The sequence below is a fragment of the Sebastes umbrosus genome, chromosome 18 (genome assembly GCF_015220745.1).
Source record: "Sebastes umbrosus isolate fSebUmb1 chromosome 18, fSebUmb1.pri, whole genome shotgun sequence".
Lineage (NCBI taxonomy): Eukaryota > Metazoa > Chordata > Actinopteri > Perciformes > Sebastidae > Sebastes > Sebastes umbrosus.
Genome location: NC_051286.1, coordinates 12,396,976 through 12,415,200, shown reverse-complemented (window position 1 = coordinate 12,415,200; position 18,225 = coordinate 12,396,976). Strand labels below are relative to the sequence as shown.

The window sequence follows — 18,225 nt, the reverse complement described above, 5'->3', positions numbered from 1 at the left end:
TGCAATTATGTTCCTTTTAATTGGGGAAAAAGGGGGAAAGTGATGAGAGAGAAAGTGGCGCCTGCGTCATTTCTGTTTGCCAAAACACAAGGAATAGTCTACCACCTTGAAGTGTCAATTGAATTACTGATTGTACATGAAGATAATCACTGGAGCTGGCTATTTGTCTTCATAAAGTGAGGAAAGAATGAACTAAAGTTGGACAACAAAAATGCAGAACATCCATTTTATGTGCAACCTTCATCCATGCGACAGTGCCAGTGTGGCGTTAGTCAGGATGGTTTTGGCCCGGCGACAGACAGTAAAGTCCATCTCACTCAAAACAACTTAATTGAAAACTCTTCCCTAATGTTGCCAGGCAACCAAATACTTCAGGGCCACAGTAAAAGAGAGGAGGAAGGATTTAAGTTTGTGCTTTTTAAACTGCTCACATCGCCTTCTCTCTGAAGAGAGCCAGCACATTTATCATGAAGCGCACATACGCCTGTTGACACAGACGTGATCATAAAAACACCCGAAATTCAAAACCATCAAAAGGAGGAAAAACTGGATTTTGTTCACGTTTCAAGTGGATGTTGGCACAATAATTATCGTAAAAATGCAGCAGGCCACAACGAGACATTGAATCCAATGGGAGAAGACTTCGCTTCAGTGCATAAAGAGGTATGCAAAGAATTTGGCCATGGACTGAATTTCACCACAAGCATTTTTAGTTGTAGTAGACTCAGGTTCTGCATTCCTCTCTTTACATTTACATGCACTGAATTAAGAGCCACTAGTACTTAATGCGTTAATGCGTACCTTAGTGAAGCAGGTCTTAAGGCTTTAAAGAATGTTATTTGATTACAACGAATGTGTTTTGTTTATATGCACATTTTCAATTTGTGCATAAAACAACCTCAGTGGAAATGATGGAAATTCGAGAGGAGGAAAAGAGTTGAAATACTGAAAAAGTTCTTTTGAGCTTGGCTGAGTTGCTGGAAAAGTTGGTGCATCAATAAAAAGAAAATGCGAGACAGTGCAATGGAAACTGACATAGCGAATAAATTATGACATACATGTGTAGGCGATATCTACTGGTGTTGTTGCAGGTTGCAACTGAGCATCCCTCCGCTCACTCCTCCCTTTCCAAGACTGCAGTAACGTGAGCCGCCAAGTGCAAAAACTGTGGTAACACTGTTTGCCTTCCTCAAAAGGCCATCCTTACTGTATATACACAACTAGGAGCAACGGAAGTCAGACGGCTGCTGGCGGTACCACAGTTTTGCACTTTGCGGCTCTTGTTGCCACAGTTTCACAAGCATGTCAGAGAACTACGGTGGCCCTCAGGTAACGTAATAACCCCAGCGTTTTGTTTGTCCGTTCTGGGTTTACAGTAGAAACATGGTTGAGCATCATGTTGGACTCCGTGAAGAGGATCCGCTCCCTATGTAGATATGAAGGGCTCATTCTAAGACACGATTCTTAGTTTCAGGTGATTATACACTAATGAAAACATAGTTATCAATATTATATTCCTTTCCTGCCAATAGATCCTCCGAAATGTTGCACACTGTTCCTTTAATGATTTAAAGGCACCAGGTTAACATCTCCCAATGTTTATCCCAAAGCAGCCGTCTCCTAATATATCTCCTAAAATATATAACTCATACATAACTCAACTCAACAAAACATGTCTTGAATGTACAATTTATTTGTTTCTCAGATGAGTAGTGGCCAGTAGGGAGGTTTATCTATAAGTATAAGTTGATGTATAGAAAAGATTTACAATAATTACAAGTAATTAGTAATAGTAATAGTAATTTGTAAAACTTTTGTTATTGTTATTGATATCATTAATTATTTAGCAATTGTTTACAAATGATTTGTGAATTCATACCGCCAAAGGTTTATGATTTGCAATAGTATTATGATAAACCAGTAAATTATGTATCAATCATTTTGCCAATGATTAGCTCATCGTTGACTATTGGCTCGAAAATAATGAAACATGTATTATTATTATTATAACAGTGCGACCAGAAAAAGGACCACTCCATCTTAAAAGTAATACTCCGTCTGTGTTATTTATTTGAATGCCCTTTCCGCTGCTCTCAATATGTGAAGGTAATTCAATCTTTACCCGGCGTATGAAAGCTTTTACAGTTGTTTTTGTAAACCTCCAACACCGGCCGGCTATTTACCACTGTTGTGTCAAAATGTGTTTCCTATAAAATACATGTTTCCTCTGGCGGTGTGTCTTTGCCTCGATTTCACGCCAGGGTGGGAAACGACATAATTTCAATTCCTGTGTGCTGTTTTCATATCATTGGTTTCTGACATGCTATAATAACATTTACAAAATATTAAAGAAGGACAGTAGGAGACTCAGAGTGCCGATAATGAACACGATTGTACTTTTTTATGATCCTTGAATCAAATGGAAGGTGCATTAGCTGGTAAGTTATTAATTGAATGCATAACACACACAGCACATTATTTCCTCAGGGGGGAAAACATGTTAATACACCTGGAAAAATCCTCGTGTGCAGAGGAAGGGATTCATTTCATTTTGTTATATTGTTATGCAGAGAAAGCCGTGTTTCACATTACTGGTCACACTGTGATTGACAAGGGATATCGAACTGCTGAACAAAAAAATGTTCCATCAAAGTCCTCTAAGCACCTCAAATGCCAGCAAAATAAAATAAAACTGAAAATCAAAATCTGTACATGACCTTTTCCCGAGTCTTAAAATGACACGCATCACTTTACAGGAAAAGTTCCTCGACATCTCAGTTGCCATATTCAAATTTGTTCCAGTGTTTTAACAAACATGACCCAAAGTTACTCCGAAGTGCCTCGACTGCATCCGCGCGGGACAGACTCAGTAGGAGACGTGTCACAATTGCTGACAAGAGCATTCCTCATTCCATTTTAACCAAGCGAGGTCTCCATCTCGCCACGCTGCGCCGACGCTAAAAGTGGACATACTGACCGCGGGCGGCGATGGGAGGGAGACAAGAAGACAGAAAAAGAGAGGAAGACGGAGAGCGGAAGCAGAAAGTGGGTCAGCTTCACGTCTCGTCAAGCCCGATGAAATTTTACAGAGCTATTCTGGAAGTCAAAGTTGACTGATAATTCACTTTTATATTGCCCCTCTTATATTTATTTTCGGCAAAGCCACGGGCAACTTCCCTGACAAATAAAAGGTGAGTCACAGACCGGGCAATCTGGCAAAGCAAAGTTGTCATGGAGAGAATTGGCTGGCTGCTGTGGGAAACAGACTGCAGGTTTTATGAAACCGCGTTATCCAGGAATAGAGTTGATCCTGATAAGAGTAATTGAATAGGGATGAGTCTGTATTTCACAGGAGAGAAGGGTTGGCTTGCTGCTCGTCTGCTTACTTCAAACATGCCTCTGTATATTTGTATGTCTGTGAGAGGAATAAATAGAAAAATGAAGGAGAGGATGCGGCTTTGGATGAGAATAGAAAGCTCCAGAAGGATGGGACAAGAAGAGAAGAGAAGGGAGAAGACAGGGAAGGAGAAACGGTAAAACAGAGGAGATGTCACAGAGGATGAGACGGTGAAAAAGAGGAGCGAGGTGATGAATGGAGGGTAAAGAGGAGAAGGAATAAAAGGGAGAGGCACTGAGAGAAAGCACCAGAAAGAGCAAGCCTGGAAGCACTGAGTTGCTATGACGTTAGGCCTGAATGACGTCAAAGCTAGCCACTCATACATCACCCTGCCAGGGAGGGAGGCGGGGCCACGGGGCACAGAAGGCTGCTCTGCACTGGACCCAGAGACAGCAACGAGGCGATGGGAGCTGGGCGGCAGAAAACAGAGGGAACAGAAAGGAGGCGATGCAAAAATAGAAGTCAAAAGGAAAGAGAAAGAAATGAGGAGGATAGGAGCAAGACAAGGGAAAAGAAGAATACCTATGAAGGAAAAAAAAAATGAGGGAAAAAATGCAATGTAATAAGCCTCGGGAAACAACAATCGTGCACCACCGCAACAACAAAGGACTTGGCTCAGCTGCTTGTCCATTTCCCATTTGGACGCGATATCCTACAAATCATCCATAATTCTGCAACCTACCTTGACCTCAACCTGCCTGAATGCTCCCATGTCACCCATCTCCCGCCCTCCCTCCGGCTGCCCGCGGCTGTTTACATCAAATTTAAAGGCTGCTGAGCGAGCTGCATCTCCATTCCTCCAGGCCATGATCCATCCATCCCTGCACCGTGACCGGTGCTCTGCTATTACCAGGCACTTCGCTCTACCTTCCTGAAGTCAGCCTTTTTGTCGCTCCACTCTGACTTAGCACATTTGATGTTTTAAGCATTTTTTTTTTTTAATAATAATAATGGCTTCTTGAAGGGCATAATTTAAAAAGGGATAATTATGTTTTAAATGCTTTTTAATGGATCAGTTAATTAATAGTTTTGACACATTCCAGCCTCCATTCTTCTTTGTAGGTTTTGCCACAAAACATACTGCACCAGATCACTCTCTATTTTTTCTGTCTTTACAGTGCTGGAGAAATGAAAGCATATCCCATGTGTCCACCAGGGACCTTTCTTTACAACGCTGACATGGTTTAGCTGAAGTGGACTATATGCTCTGGACAGAGAGGGCAGGGCTTTGTTTGAGCTGAGCAGCACACCGGTCAGTGAAATTTGAGAAAGTCTCAACATGAGCAAAAATGTCCTTTAAACTGGTTTTCAGCTGTCGCTTAGCAACAGCAGGAACAATGACTAGCATCCTACCAAGGTGCTAGTGCACACTGCAAGCTTAAAAAGCTCTCTGGATGCGCAGGTCTTCACCCTCTGACTTTTAGAGATTTACACATTGTAGCTCTAAAAAGGGGCCCCTAAGACGTATTTGTGTTAATCCGTTTTCCTTTCCCCTCCCGCTGGCAGAGCATTCAGGTAGCGCCAAATCCATCAATGACAAGAGAAGAGCGCGAGGAAGCCTCGAGATTCACGCTCCCTCGCATGAAAAAAAAAAAAAAAAAAAAGAAGAAACACGGGTATTGTCATGCGATCATACTGAAACGTAAGCAAATAGCTCACAAATGCGAATCCAGAGGCACAGACACAGAGCTCCACACACCAAGGAAAGACCTAGAGTTGAGCAAACTGGTGATTCATTTGTTTAACACAGTCCTTGTATAAATAATCTCCCTTGACACATTTGATTTATTATGCAGGCAAACAATTAAACTGCGATGGGGCCGCTGAGTGTTTGTCGCTGCCTCAGCTTCCATACGCTCACCTTGGGAAGCACTGCGACACAGACACACACATAACATCCATTATAGTCCCTGTCCCTAAGATTCATCTAGATGACATTCTTGACAATGGCCATTTGCTGAGGTGCACAGTTCAACGTTGCAGTAATCCAAATCCACGTAAAAAATGAGGCCTGTTCTTAGAGTTTGCAGGTAGAAGGCTGATTAGGGGCGGAAAGATGCTGCAGGTTCCACATGTCTACAAAATCTGAGAATACCAACAGACTCATGTGTGATCTTAAAGAGGACCTATTATGCTCATTTTCAGGTGCATACTTGTATTTGTATTGTTTTTCTCATACCGGCAAACTCTTCGGACTGCACTCCAGCTCCGCTTCAACTAGCTTTTGTTTGATGGCGTGCCAAAGTAGCCGCTAGGAAGGTATTATACAAATGTGTTACTTGGTGACATCACCACGTTACAGAAGAAAAGGCAGGACATCAAGCAAGGCTGTTCAGGAGCAGTGTTTCTGTGGGGGAGAGTAACTTCCTTTGGTCTGGACTTTGTAACTTTGTAGACCTTTTATATGCACAAAAAACTATATAACACTTCATTTTACAGTTCCGCAAATTTCATCGTAATTAGGTGATAATTAGCAAGTAACCTATTTGAAATTTCAAAGAAGTAATTTGATAATTATCATCTATTTACCAGCAAGACATGGAAATAAAGCATATCAATTAACTTTGTATTCTTTTCCGGGAAATGTATTAAATAAATTGCCAGCTATTTGGAAATAGCGGAATACAATTATTAAATAATGTTTATGATAAAGTAATTTTCGATACATTTTGAGGTAAATATTTGGGGTAATTTGGCAGTAATTCCAAAGAAATTTCAAATAGGTTACTTGCTAATAATCACCTAATTACCATGAAATTTGCAGACCTGTAAAATGAAGTGTTACCAAAAAGCACAAAAGCACAATAGGCCCTCTTTAATGACATTGTACAGTGCAAGATAATAACACTACACAGGTAACTCTTAACCTGAATACCGATTTGGATTAGTTTACTGCAGAGGGAATATCACACTAACCAGCCACAATCCTCTTAAGCTCTTAAAGTCTCCCTCACTGACCTGTGAAGCACAATGCTGAAACACAAAGGGGCTACGTTGCACTAGAATCACGGCTCTATTAAGAAATACTGTCCATGAATTAGTCTGGGCGTGAGCCAGCACAGGCGAGGCGAGCGCAGTGGTGATGCTCAGTAAAAATCATAACCCCCTCCCCCCCTCTCATGCTGTAGGGATAATGTGGATTGTTGGTGTCTGGAGCGTGGCCAGTTCTGCCCAGTAGTAGGGTGTTAATAACCCAGTATATCTTCTATTTTTAGCCGGACAACTCAGCACTGAGCTACTGTGCGGACCACTGCGAGGCGAATATGTGAAAAGGGATGAGACAGAGGGAGGGAGAGAGGGAGAAGGAGCGGAATAAAAGCAAGGGGAAGGGGTTTGGAAATTCACTGGCTGTTAAGAGATCGAAGGCGAGAAAGAGAAGGGGGGGGGCGGAGAAGGATGAGAAGAGAAGCGGGAGGGAGTGCAGTGGTAAAAAACTATGGAGAAACAATGTTGAGTCAGCAGAACAGCTTGTGGCCAAACCCTCCAGCAAAAGCATGCATAGCAAAGGAGAGAAAATGAGAAATGTAGGGGGAGAAAAAAAAGGGAGGAGGGGTGAAATAGAACGGGACAGGAGGACGGAAAAGAGAGTGCGACAGAAGGAAGTGAATGAAATCACTAGAGAGGTGCTGTACGAATTAAGAAGTGAAATATATTCAGTTTGTACGACAAACCTGATCATCTTGGATAGGATGTGACGTTTAGCGATGCTACTACAACTGTTTAATAGTCTCATTTACAGCGTGTGACAGACAGCGGCTTAACAGAAATCATAAGTTCGGCTGTTGTGATAGCAATGCAAAGCCAGTTAAAGGATTATGTTCCAACAGGCGACGGGAGCTAAACAATGTCTCTGCAAGTGACAAGTGGCTGCAATTACTGCTTAAAGGGCGACATTACTGTTGCTGTGGCCTGTTCTGAACCGATTCTCAGGGAAAAGTATTACGATTTTATGCATTTAGAAGTAGATGTTTCATAGGAAACAAGTCTAGTGAAGACAATCTGATACCAAATTGTAGTTAATTACCTGTTTGGATTTGGGTGAGAACAATTCTTCACACAGATTTTCATGTGTTTTATTCATCGTTACGTGCATATCGCACATAAAAAGCTTGGTACAAGGTGGCTATGTATTAAACATGAGCTCTAGCCAAGTGGACGAGTGCAAGGACACCGACTCCGTCTGCTGCTAACACGCTAGCGCTCTGAGCCCCACTTGGCCAATTACAGCATGACCTGTGGTAGAAGCAGAGGCTCTCAGCTCACTCTGCAGTCGACATCAAACTGGGATTTCAAACTTTACTGCAGTTTCCAGCTTCGGCTACGTCGCCCAGTGACTTTCATAGCCATGAAGCATTTTTTTCTCTTTTGTCTTGTTTGTTAAATGAGATCTGCCAGTCGTGGTCATTATTTAGCCCAAAATAGACTGAAAATTCTGCACTAAAAAGCTGGCTAAAGCAGACCAACCCTGTCTAATGAGAAAAAAAAACTATACTCCTCTGTGTGTGAGTAACACTCAGACCGGATAGGAAAGAACTACAGAAGTTGGCAACACAACCAAACACATTGGTACAGTGCTGGAAACCATAAGAGACATCATCTATCACGTTGGAAAGGAGAGTCAGTCGGTCCAATCTGTCTGCTCTAGAGCCACATGTTCACCTGCTGGCCTTAAGATTAAATCCCACCTGAACTATTTCCCCTTCTTAATGTCTTTCTCTTCTTTCCAATGTTCATCATCCATCATCTGTTAAGAATAAGAATTGAGAAGTCGATGAAAACATGAGTCAAGACTAAGTGTTAACTTGGATATTAAACAAGGTTCTGTAACTACTGTAGTACTGGCAGGTATCTCCTGTATATTAGCATAGACTTTATATAAGAAGTGGACACGAGAGGGTGGAGCTAAGTACAACCGAACGCCGTGGTAGCGACCTGTCAATCACAAGGTATACACGGCCTAAATCCTACCCTGCTTTATGGTCTATTTGACTCTAAATGGGACCATAATTTACTAAATGAACATCATGCTGCATTGAAGAAGACTTGAAACTAGCGATTGAGACCATAAACTCATGTTTACTGTGGTAATAAATCAAATGAGAAGTAGGCTCATATATATACGTATAGACTTCTATACAACCAGACTTCTTTTTGCAACCAGAGGAGTCGCCCCCTGTTGGCTATTAGAAAGAATGCAGGTTTAAGGCACTTCAGCATTGGCTTCACTTTTCAGACCCGGAGATAGCCCACTGGTGTTTAGCTATTTAATGTTAAACCTGCATTGACTGATTTGTTTGGCAATTTAGGATTATATAACTGCACTACTACTGCTGTACTATGGTTTCAAATACCTCTTTAGTTGCAACGATAACTCCATGTACCTCTTTAATAAAACAATTAACAACTATGAGAATCTTTATTTTAGACTGGCAAGGCGTTTCATCTGTGTATACATTACATATATTTCCAATTTGTTATATAACAAGGTGAAATCTATCATACAAATGAAACATGAACCGCCAAGGTCTCCAAGGGGATACTTGTGATTCCCTCATTCCTTTTTCTCGCCTCACACATTAAGTCCACTGCTATCATTGGACTGCACATTGAACATGCTCGCGATGAAAACAGAGTGTCCTAATCCATATACAGACTATCAGATAGTCCAAACAATGGGGTATGTAATGCCAACAGGGCCAGTGAGAGGAGCAGGTACAAAACCCTCCCTGACATCTGATCAATTTTACCATGTAAACATAATGTGCAACAATGATACATGCTCGTTATTGGATATCAGGGATGGGGAGAGTGAAGAGGCGATGAAAAGGACAGATCCAGATGAAATGCTTGTACTATATATATATATATAAAATACAAACGCCAACCTCTACCCAATTACGATCAATGTCTGCCTTTAAGAACTGAGAATAAAGACATCATAAGGCTGATGGAGAGAGAAAAAAGGAAGTGTAACAGTTTCAAAGACAAAACCCAAGTGGACGTTTAAAATAACAAGAGGGGGAATAATTTATAGAGAAACATGGTTTGGCTATTCACAGAGAGAGAAGAGGGAGAAAACCAGGGAACGAGAGATGGGGAGGAGGAAGACACAAGCAACTGCAGAACTAAAAGTCTGTGACTGGGTTTCCTCTTGTCTATGAATAATGGATGTGGCGAATGGGAGCCAGCATATGCATTTAGATGGCTTTATGTATTACCCTCTCAAAGTGGTAGGGAGGAAAATGTTTTATTAGAATGTAACTTAATGCCAAATTAACCTTTAACACATTCACACCACGAGATCATGGCTCCTTGTTTTAATGCAAGTGCCAAAAGGCAATTAAATGAATCTGGACTGAGGAGCTTTCTCATCAAACACTAATCTAATCTTAATTAGAACCGGGCCAGGTACTGTACTGCATTGTATCGTACCGTACATTGACAGGTGTAGTTAGTTAGATAGTGAGAAAAAAGAGCATTAAAATGAGTGTACATCCTTTACAAAGCTAAAAACGAACACAGCCATTAGGCCGGTTCCTGGAGCTATACTCCCCATACTCCCAACACTATCTCAAAGCAATCAAAGTGTACTGTGTCCTGTGTGAGTGTGTGTTCTCTTGTTCCCTTTTCCCTCCTCCCTCCCGACACACACACATGCACCCTCTGGCACTGATATCAAACAAATCTTTTTCAAAGGTAGGACCACGGGAGATTAGCCACCGTTGGCCTCTAATGCGTTTCAATGTGCCAACCAATGCAGAGCCAGGTCCTGCTTTCAAGGACAGCTACCTGTAAGCTGCCAGCGCAGCAAGAGTCAGTATATTGCCAGCCGTGCAGTAACACTCGACTGGCTGTATACTCACACCTCAGAAACTGGTGTGTGTGGAAGAGATCGACTGTTAAAACTATAAAATTGGTGCACAGAAATGCCGTACGAGGAAGCGAATACGATAGACCCTGTCTTTCTAGAACCAGTAGTAGTCAGATTTTTGCCATCACACAAAGTGAGATGAAACATTAGTATAGTTAGGGAGGTCAAATGAAGATTAACCTTGAAGCAGATTCACCTAGAAGAGAACAAACATACCAGATTGCTGTTTTCTGCATACATCTTCTTAATGACATGATGGAAGGAACGACAGCATCACGTTGCAGAACTACAACACCAGCACCTATAGATTTATTCAGACTGATGGATTGACTTATCTATACAGCAATCCCTGCTGGCATGAATTCTGTTGTGTCCGCTTTAGGACTAATTAGACACACACCGTCGGTACATTGTATGGTTGTCACTTTGCCAATAGCACGCCGAAGAAGGGCGCCTTGCCAAAAAGTGTCATGCCGCCTATAAAATATTAATCGGACTGCTGTCCTTTGCGCTTTGATTAATGCGAGACAGAAGGCCGAGTAGACCCAGCACTGGACGAGAGGCTGCCAGTGAACTACCATACACACACATACACACACACACACACACAGAGGCACTGCTGTGTTGCACTTTGTGAAGCATCTGCATTTTCTCTCCACCCTGATCTCTGACACACACATGTACACCGAGGACAGCGGGGTGGCATAATCAGTAGGGAGGATGTCCTTCAACTGGAGGACAGAGGTTGAAGGCCCTGTGTTGGTGACCATCTGTCCCCCTGAAGGGACATCGAGCAAGATCCTGAATCCATAACTGATCTGTTTGACAGAACAAACCTTACACTAATGATTTGCTCAAATACTTTCATGGTCTAAATAGGTGTGAGGGTCCACGTGATGAATATTTCATCAAACCCCCTGCATACATACATCTACATCCACATGTAGCACAGCACTTAAGACATGTCCACCTACGCAGACCTCCAACATAGTATAAACAGAACCATGAGCATGTCTGTTGTCCACTATACTGTTCGTCTCCATGTACATTTGGCGTATATCTGGGCCTTTATTCTGCTCTGCAAATGTGATGGCAATCTAGCCTTGTCTTTTGATAATTATATATATAGTATATACTCTTCTACATGTAGTAATTTTGGCCTGACAGGAGAGGTGAAAGCCAGGGGGTCATGAAAAACATAAAGATTCATCCTTCATCGACCTTGAACATCCACAGCAAATGTCATGGAAATCAGGCCGGTAAAGGGAATTTTTTTTTTTTTTCACTTGACCATGACACAAGACTGAAGGTCAAAAGGTCACCATAATCATTAACTAACCACTGTCTGAGGATCAAGAAAATCTATACCAGATTTGAGGGAAATTTTAAATTTGCCCCAAACCTGTTGAACAGATCTGAAACAATTGGTTAATAAATCGATTTGGTCAATCTACAGAAAATTAATCAGCAACAAGAAAAAAATTCTAAACATTCGGTTGTTTTAGCTTCTCAGTTGAGAGGAATTGCTACTTTTTTTTTTTTAACCTAATATAGTAAACTAAATATCTTTAGGTTTAGTGACTATAGTTCAGTCAGAACAAGCAGCCAGAGTTTCTAGTGAATGCATTAAAATCCTGACCCAGACCAGGATAAGTGGCTTAATTCAAATTAAAACTTTTAAATAGTAATCGACCGATAGTGGATTTTTAGATAGTTTGAAGCAGGAAAAAAACAATAGCCGATTAATCGGCAAATATCTGAATGGATAGTTATATGGCAGAGAGAATGCCAAATTTGTAAGCAAGTTAAAGTAACAGTGAGTGATTTCTTTTCCTCCCTGTCTGTATGTCTTCTATCGTGGCCAAAGAGCTTATAGTGCAAAAGCAAAAAATGGTGATGTACGTCAACCACGCAACTGGTGGAGGCTGCGCTGCCATTGGCCACTATCGGAGTCCAGTTCCACCAATAACGATAGCTTGAAAAACTATTGCCGCTTATTAATCGGCCAAACCGATTAAGCAGCCGGAGTTTCTAGTAAATGCATTAAAATCTGATTAATCAGTGTAACTACTTTAAAGGATGAAAAGGCCTTTTCACACCAAGGACATTCTACAGGACCAAAAACATATTGCATCAGCATTAGACCCACTACATCTGCCTTAGATACAGCACATACAAGTCTTTAAACTACACAATATCAGACTAGCATGTTGTAATGATTCAACTTGTCACCTATGCCTGCATACTACACACAACAGGGGGACAAACGGGCTGAATAGCAGAGAAGCAGAGTGGCTGTGTGGATTAATACAGGTGATGAATTAGATTGGATTAAGTCATTCAGGACTGCAGAGAGGAAGACAGGATTAATAAAAAAAGAGCACACATTCACACAGACGAACACATGATTAAACAGCACTTTGATGACTCACTAGTCCATCTGTGCAATATAAAAAATGTGCGCCTGTGACACACGCACACGGTGTTTGTGTGTTATTTTATTTCTGTAGAGCTGGGGGATTATAACAGACAGGTTGAGAAAGAGGAGAGAGGATGGGGGGAGAGACAGACGCACACATAATCTCATAACACACCATATACAGGCCTTCAGAGGGAGGGGTCGAGAGCGAGTGCATAGTGCAACAAAGGCAGTTACATAAGTCAAGAGGATTGTCCCTGCTTGTGAATGTGTGTGTGTGTGTGTTTATAGACATGTGTCGTGCAGCGGGGGGGGGCATACAGGACAGGATGAATTCGGTTTCGTCACTTTGTGTCAGGCAGTGTGTGTGTGTGGAGGAGGGGGAAAAAAAGAGCGAAGGAGCGAGAGCAAGAAACAGAAAGAGCGTCTTCCTCGCTCTGCTACTAATCCCCTCTGTCGCCCCTCCGCCTCTCTCGCTCCTACAATCTCTGTCATTTTTATCTCTATCGCCTCTCTGTCTGATCTCTCTCTCTTCTTCTTTCCTCCTCCTCCTCCTCCTCCCTCTTATTCCATCGCTCTTGCAGGATGCCTGCTAGGTAGCCCGACCGTGACGGCTGATATTCAGCACGCACATACACATACATCGTATATTGTTACACCCCAGTTTGTGAGCTGTGCGTATGTACACATGACTGGCAATAACGTGACTCCTATGTGCTGGCACCTCACTGGTACTGTTCTTTGAAACTAAGACAACAGATGATGGTTGTGTGTGTGTACGTGTGTGTGTGTGTGTGTGTGTATACAGTTTTATTTGCAGCATATATCAGTCCTCTCCTTCCAGACATTATCAATCCTAGCATCTCCCAATAGGGGACATAGTAGACATTTCCATGGCAGCAGTTTTATTTCTTCATCTCTACCCTGAGAGTGAGCAACAAGAATGAGTCAAGTCAATCGTATTTATAAAGGTTGACTTTCAAAATAAAACAGAACTGATTAAAGTGCTGCTATTAAAGCTATTCAAATAACAAGCTGCTTCATACAGCTTCTCCAAAACTACACTTTAAACTGTTTTCAGTTGTATTGGATAGCATAATACTGTAAGGGTGTTTTGATTCGATTCAATTCAGGGGTCTGCGGTCTATATGAGACGTTATTGGATGTCTATTTAACACAATCAGTTACATCAAGCAACACAAAGCAACTAAACTATGATTTGACAATTTCTACCATTACTGGCTCTGTAGGACGGAGGTGATCTTGGACGGAAATGGTGACACAGACGTGCCATGGGAATAAAAAAAATAAAGGCATATCTTAAATATGATTATATGTATTGATGTTTTCACTTCACATTGACACATTGATGATATTGGATCACTGATCATTGAATCGATCCAGATCAATGCCACCAGCATCACTTAGTGATTTACCACACTTGACAATGAATGTTCACGTATCTTATGTCCCTCAAATCTCAGTGTGGTTAACCCGCTACAACAACAACAAGTTTTCCGCAATTTCACTCTCTTAGAAAATATCATTTATTATAATGCAACACTGTCAGAAAGTCAACAGAACAACAACTGAACTAGATTACTCCAGTTAGCATTTCAATAACATTGTTGGACTCACGACGGACTAAAAATAAATATCAATAATTATGCAGCAGAACCAGAGATGTCATCTTATCTATTACACATATTCTTCTTCCTTGTCAATACCTGGCGCCTACATTACCCACAATGCAAATTGAACACCAACAGCTTAGTCAGAGAGTCCAGTGTGTTATGCTAGTCGCGGCTAATGTAGTCTTGAGCGACCTACAGAGGTCTGGTGAGCTCTCTTCTTTCTAGCTCCACACCCCCAGATCTTTTATCATTTTCAAACTTGTATTCAACTCGACATCACTTGAGGCACTTTATCAGATTTCACAAAGCTACCTCTAGAGCCATAAAAGGCTTTTTTTATGCCTCTGCGCTGGCGATAGCTATGGCCAGAGGCCTTATGTTTTTTTAGGCTGTCCGTTCGTACCATTCTAGTTAACGCGATATCTCAGGAATGCTTTGAGGGAATTTCTTCAAATTTGGCACAAACATCCAATCAGACTCAAGAATGAACTGATTAGAATTTGGTAGTCAAAGGTCAAGGTCATTGTGACCTCACAAAACATGTTTTTGGGCCGTAACTCAAGGATTCACATGCTAATTGTGACAACTTCACACAAATGTCAACTCGACTGGTTGGAGGAGGCATACAACCACAAGATGGTAATTCTAGTTTACATATGGAGCAGCAAAACAGGAAAAAAAATATTTTGATGTTCCCCTTTAAGTTAAAAGGTCTATTACCTATTTCATAAATAATAGCTCAAAATTACTTGTTCAAATTCATTCTGCAAAGCAACTGAAATACACATCGAGTTGAGGCAACTACAATAATTCCAAAATGGGACACAGAAGTGATTGTATGGATTTCACTGATGCGTGTTATTTATGTACAGTTTTCTGCTGTGTGTCATCACCTCTCGTTCTGTGCAGAGTTGCATCACATAGTTAATATGGTTTTATATAAGACATTCTGCTCTCGGTCTTAAATTATTAACCCCTTACAGTAAAACATGTAATGTCTTTAAGCCGTGGTGCCGTGCCAGCCAATCGTAGGTGGGGGAAAAAGCCAATCATATGACAGTTAATCCTGGTTTCAGTTCTCTAGTCATACTGTAGTCCAAAATGAGAGCACGCCGTTATCCGAGATTACTGCTTTCAAGTTGAACTAATCTATTTGCCCCCTGCATTCAAAGAACTAAGAGAGATGAGGATTAAGACATCATATTATGAACCGGCTAACACTGTATTACACTGGATTAATTAAAGCTGCAATACATATTTTTCTGCATGCTCTTTAAAAGGAAAGATGAGTATCTTGTATCATGACGTTCTCTTAACCTATTGTTGTTCCTATGCAGTAAAAAACACTAAATGTGACCGGTCTACACACTTGTAAAATGTTTTTTTGTTTACCGTTCTATTTTGGACAATCTTTTTAAAGCATCATATTAATTTTGCAAAGATGCACAGGAGCCATGGAAGCATTAATAGAGAGACCTCTGGGAATGTGAGCCCCACAGGTCTTATTCAAAGTGATTCAGGGGGGTGTGCCTGAGGCCCAACGCTGTCGCATCACATTAGCGTCCAAATCACTGTTAGCAAACAAAACGATGTAGAAACACAAATGGAAACAGACGCTCGCGTACAAACGTGCACATATGCTGACAGAGGATTGCACACACACACACATATAAGACGGCTGCATACAACTGCTGCTTCTTACCTGGCTCTTGTCCACATGCTGGAGCTCAAGCAACCTCATACATTCAGAACACACACGCTATGTACAAAACACTCGACAAGGACACACATACTGTACAATAAATGCACACACATGCAGAACACGGCCTGCTACAATGGCCTTAGCCATTAAAAATGCATGGCAATGCAGCAACAGTTTCTAAAAATGAGCACCAGGGCCAGCTGCTGCTGCTGACTGGTACGCTGAGAACCGCCTGCCGAGAGCGAAGGTGAAATCTATCTCTCCCACAATGTCATTTTTGTATTATACAATAAAAAAACACTCCTCCTATGAAGTACACAGTATGGCCAATTACATTAAAGCCAACCCTCGCTGTATTGTCTGTGATTTAACTGTCAGTAAAAGGGTTAACAGCATGTGTTATCTCCCTAGATGCTAATACTGTCGGGTCTGCGGCACAGCCATCGAGGGTTAATGCGCTCACCGTTGTCCTCCCTCATCGTGTTATCAGCAATCATCGGCGCCCGCGTCTAATGTGAAAGCAAAAGTGTTGCCAAGCACCAGACAAGAAGAGAAATCACGCCAATAGACCCCAATCGAGGCTTAATGGGGGCCTAGTGGCGCGGTTAGCTGAGACCTCTCGCACTGCCTGTTCATCATTCACTCTCTCGCTGGTGTCTGGGAGATGGCGAGGGCTTCTGGCTTATCAAACAAATTAGCTGCTTCATCACTGAAGTGAAAGTGGCGATGCACAAGGTTGTCCTTCCCTACACAGGCTGCCCTTGTTATGAATCAAAGAAGTAAAAAATGCATAAAGAGAGGATGCTCTGTATATGGTTTAGTGGAGACAGTAAGGGGTTAGGAGGGGGGGAATCTGCAGTGCTCCGTGTGCTGGGTAAAAAATAGTGGGCGTCTCCCACCTCCTAGGGGTCTGACACTTCGTCCTGCTAGCAGCGGGCAAGCGACCAACGTGTGGTGGCTTCTGCTTGGACGGCGGTCTGATTACAAGTGGGTCAGGAGCCAATTGTTGCCCTTCCAATCTCTGCAAAAATCCTACCCACACACCACCACCGGGGCTCTGAATCACTGAGCTGAATGGCTGCGACCACTTTGGCTCCGCTCCATCTGCAGACACTCCTACAGTACATCTCCTAATTTTCTCTCCCTCCTCTTCACTTTACTAAACTTAGATGCAACTTGGGCGTCCACTCTCTTCCTGTTGCTTTTCCTGCTGTCTCCTATAGCTGCAGGGATTCAGGCCTGGTGGTGCTGCTGCACTGAATGACAAACCAAGGGCACATCTGCAGCACTTGTTTAGGTATTTGTTTCTTTGCACATTTGCACCATATTGATGCTATTCTAGAAGTCTGTAAAAAAAAAACACTCCCGCTGTGTCTGCCAACTCCCACTCTGGATGATGCTAAAGCAAACAGACACAATGTACCATAGAGACAAACATAAGAGTAACTCCCTTCTCGTTCTCCCCTCCCCATCCTCCCTCTTCTCCACACTTGTCCCCTCAAGTCCTGAGATGTCTGTCTCAACCCTTTTGCCCCTCCCCCCGCCATTCCCACATCTCACATCCCAACGTAATCCACATTCTGCTTCAATCAGACGGAAAAGCACAAACAGCCCGTCGGCCGGTCACGTGCCACACACAGACACACATGCCGGACGTAAACAGACTGCACTTACATATACTGTAGGCCTATATCACACACACCGGAGCTGAGGAGGGGGAAGGGAAAGGGCTGCGCGCATGACAGCCATGTGGCAGGCCATTAAAGTCTGAGTCATCACGCCATGCGACACATGTGTGCGTCGTCCCCGCAGGCGCTCAGCACGACGGCGTACGAAAGGGCAGTTCACAGAGGAGCAACAGGATAAATATCATCGCAGCTACCAGCAGGGCGGAGGACGGCGGACGTCAAGATTTGCGTAGCTCTTACTGACGAGCGAATAGGCTGCCAAATTCTGGGGCAGAATCACAGCCTCAGCCGGCTAAAGTTGGTCCAGGACATTGGCTTTACTCGAGCAAAGTCCAATACAAAAATGTCATCTGTTTAGGCTGGCAGCAGTGAGGCTTAAGTCGCTGAGCGGATATTTAGAGCCCTCTCTCTTGAGCTGAGGAATTTTCGTTTGTGATGCCACTGTTGTCAGCAAGAGGAGGAAGTAGAGAAACACCGTGTCAGTGGAGAGATAAATGGCAGATCCCAGAGTGAG

The 18,225-nt window shown here is 42.5% G+C and overlaps 1 protein-coding gene across 5 annotated transcripts in view; it reads right to left on the bottom strand.

The window, feature by feature from the left end:
- stxbp5a (syntaxin binding protein 5a (tomosyn)) overlaps positions 1-18,225 on the bottom strand; it is a 109,581-nt gene that overhangs the window by 73,274 nt on the left and 18,082 nt on the right. The gene's annotated exons all lie outside the window — the stretch shown is intronic.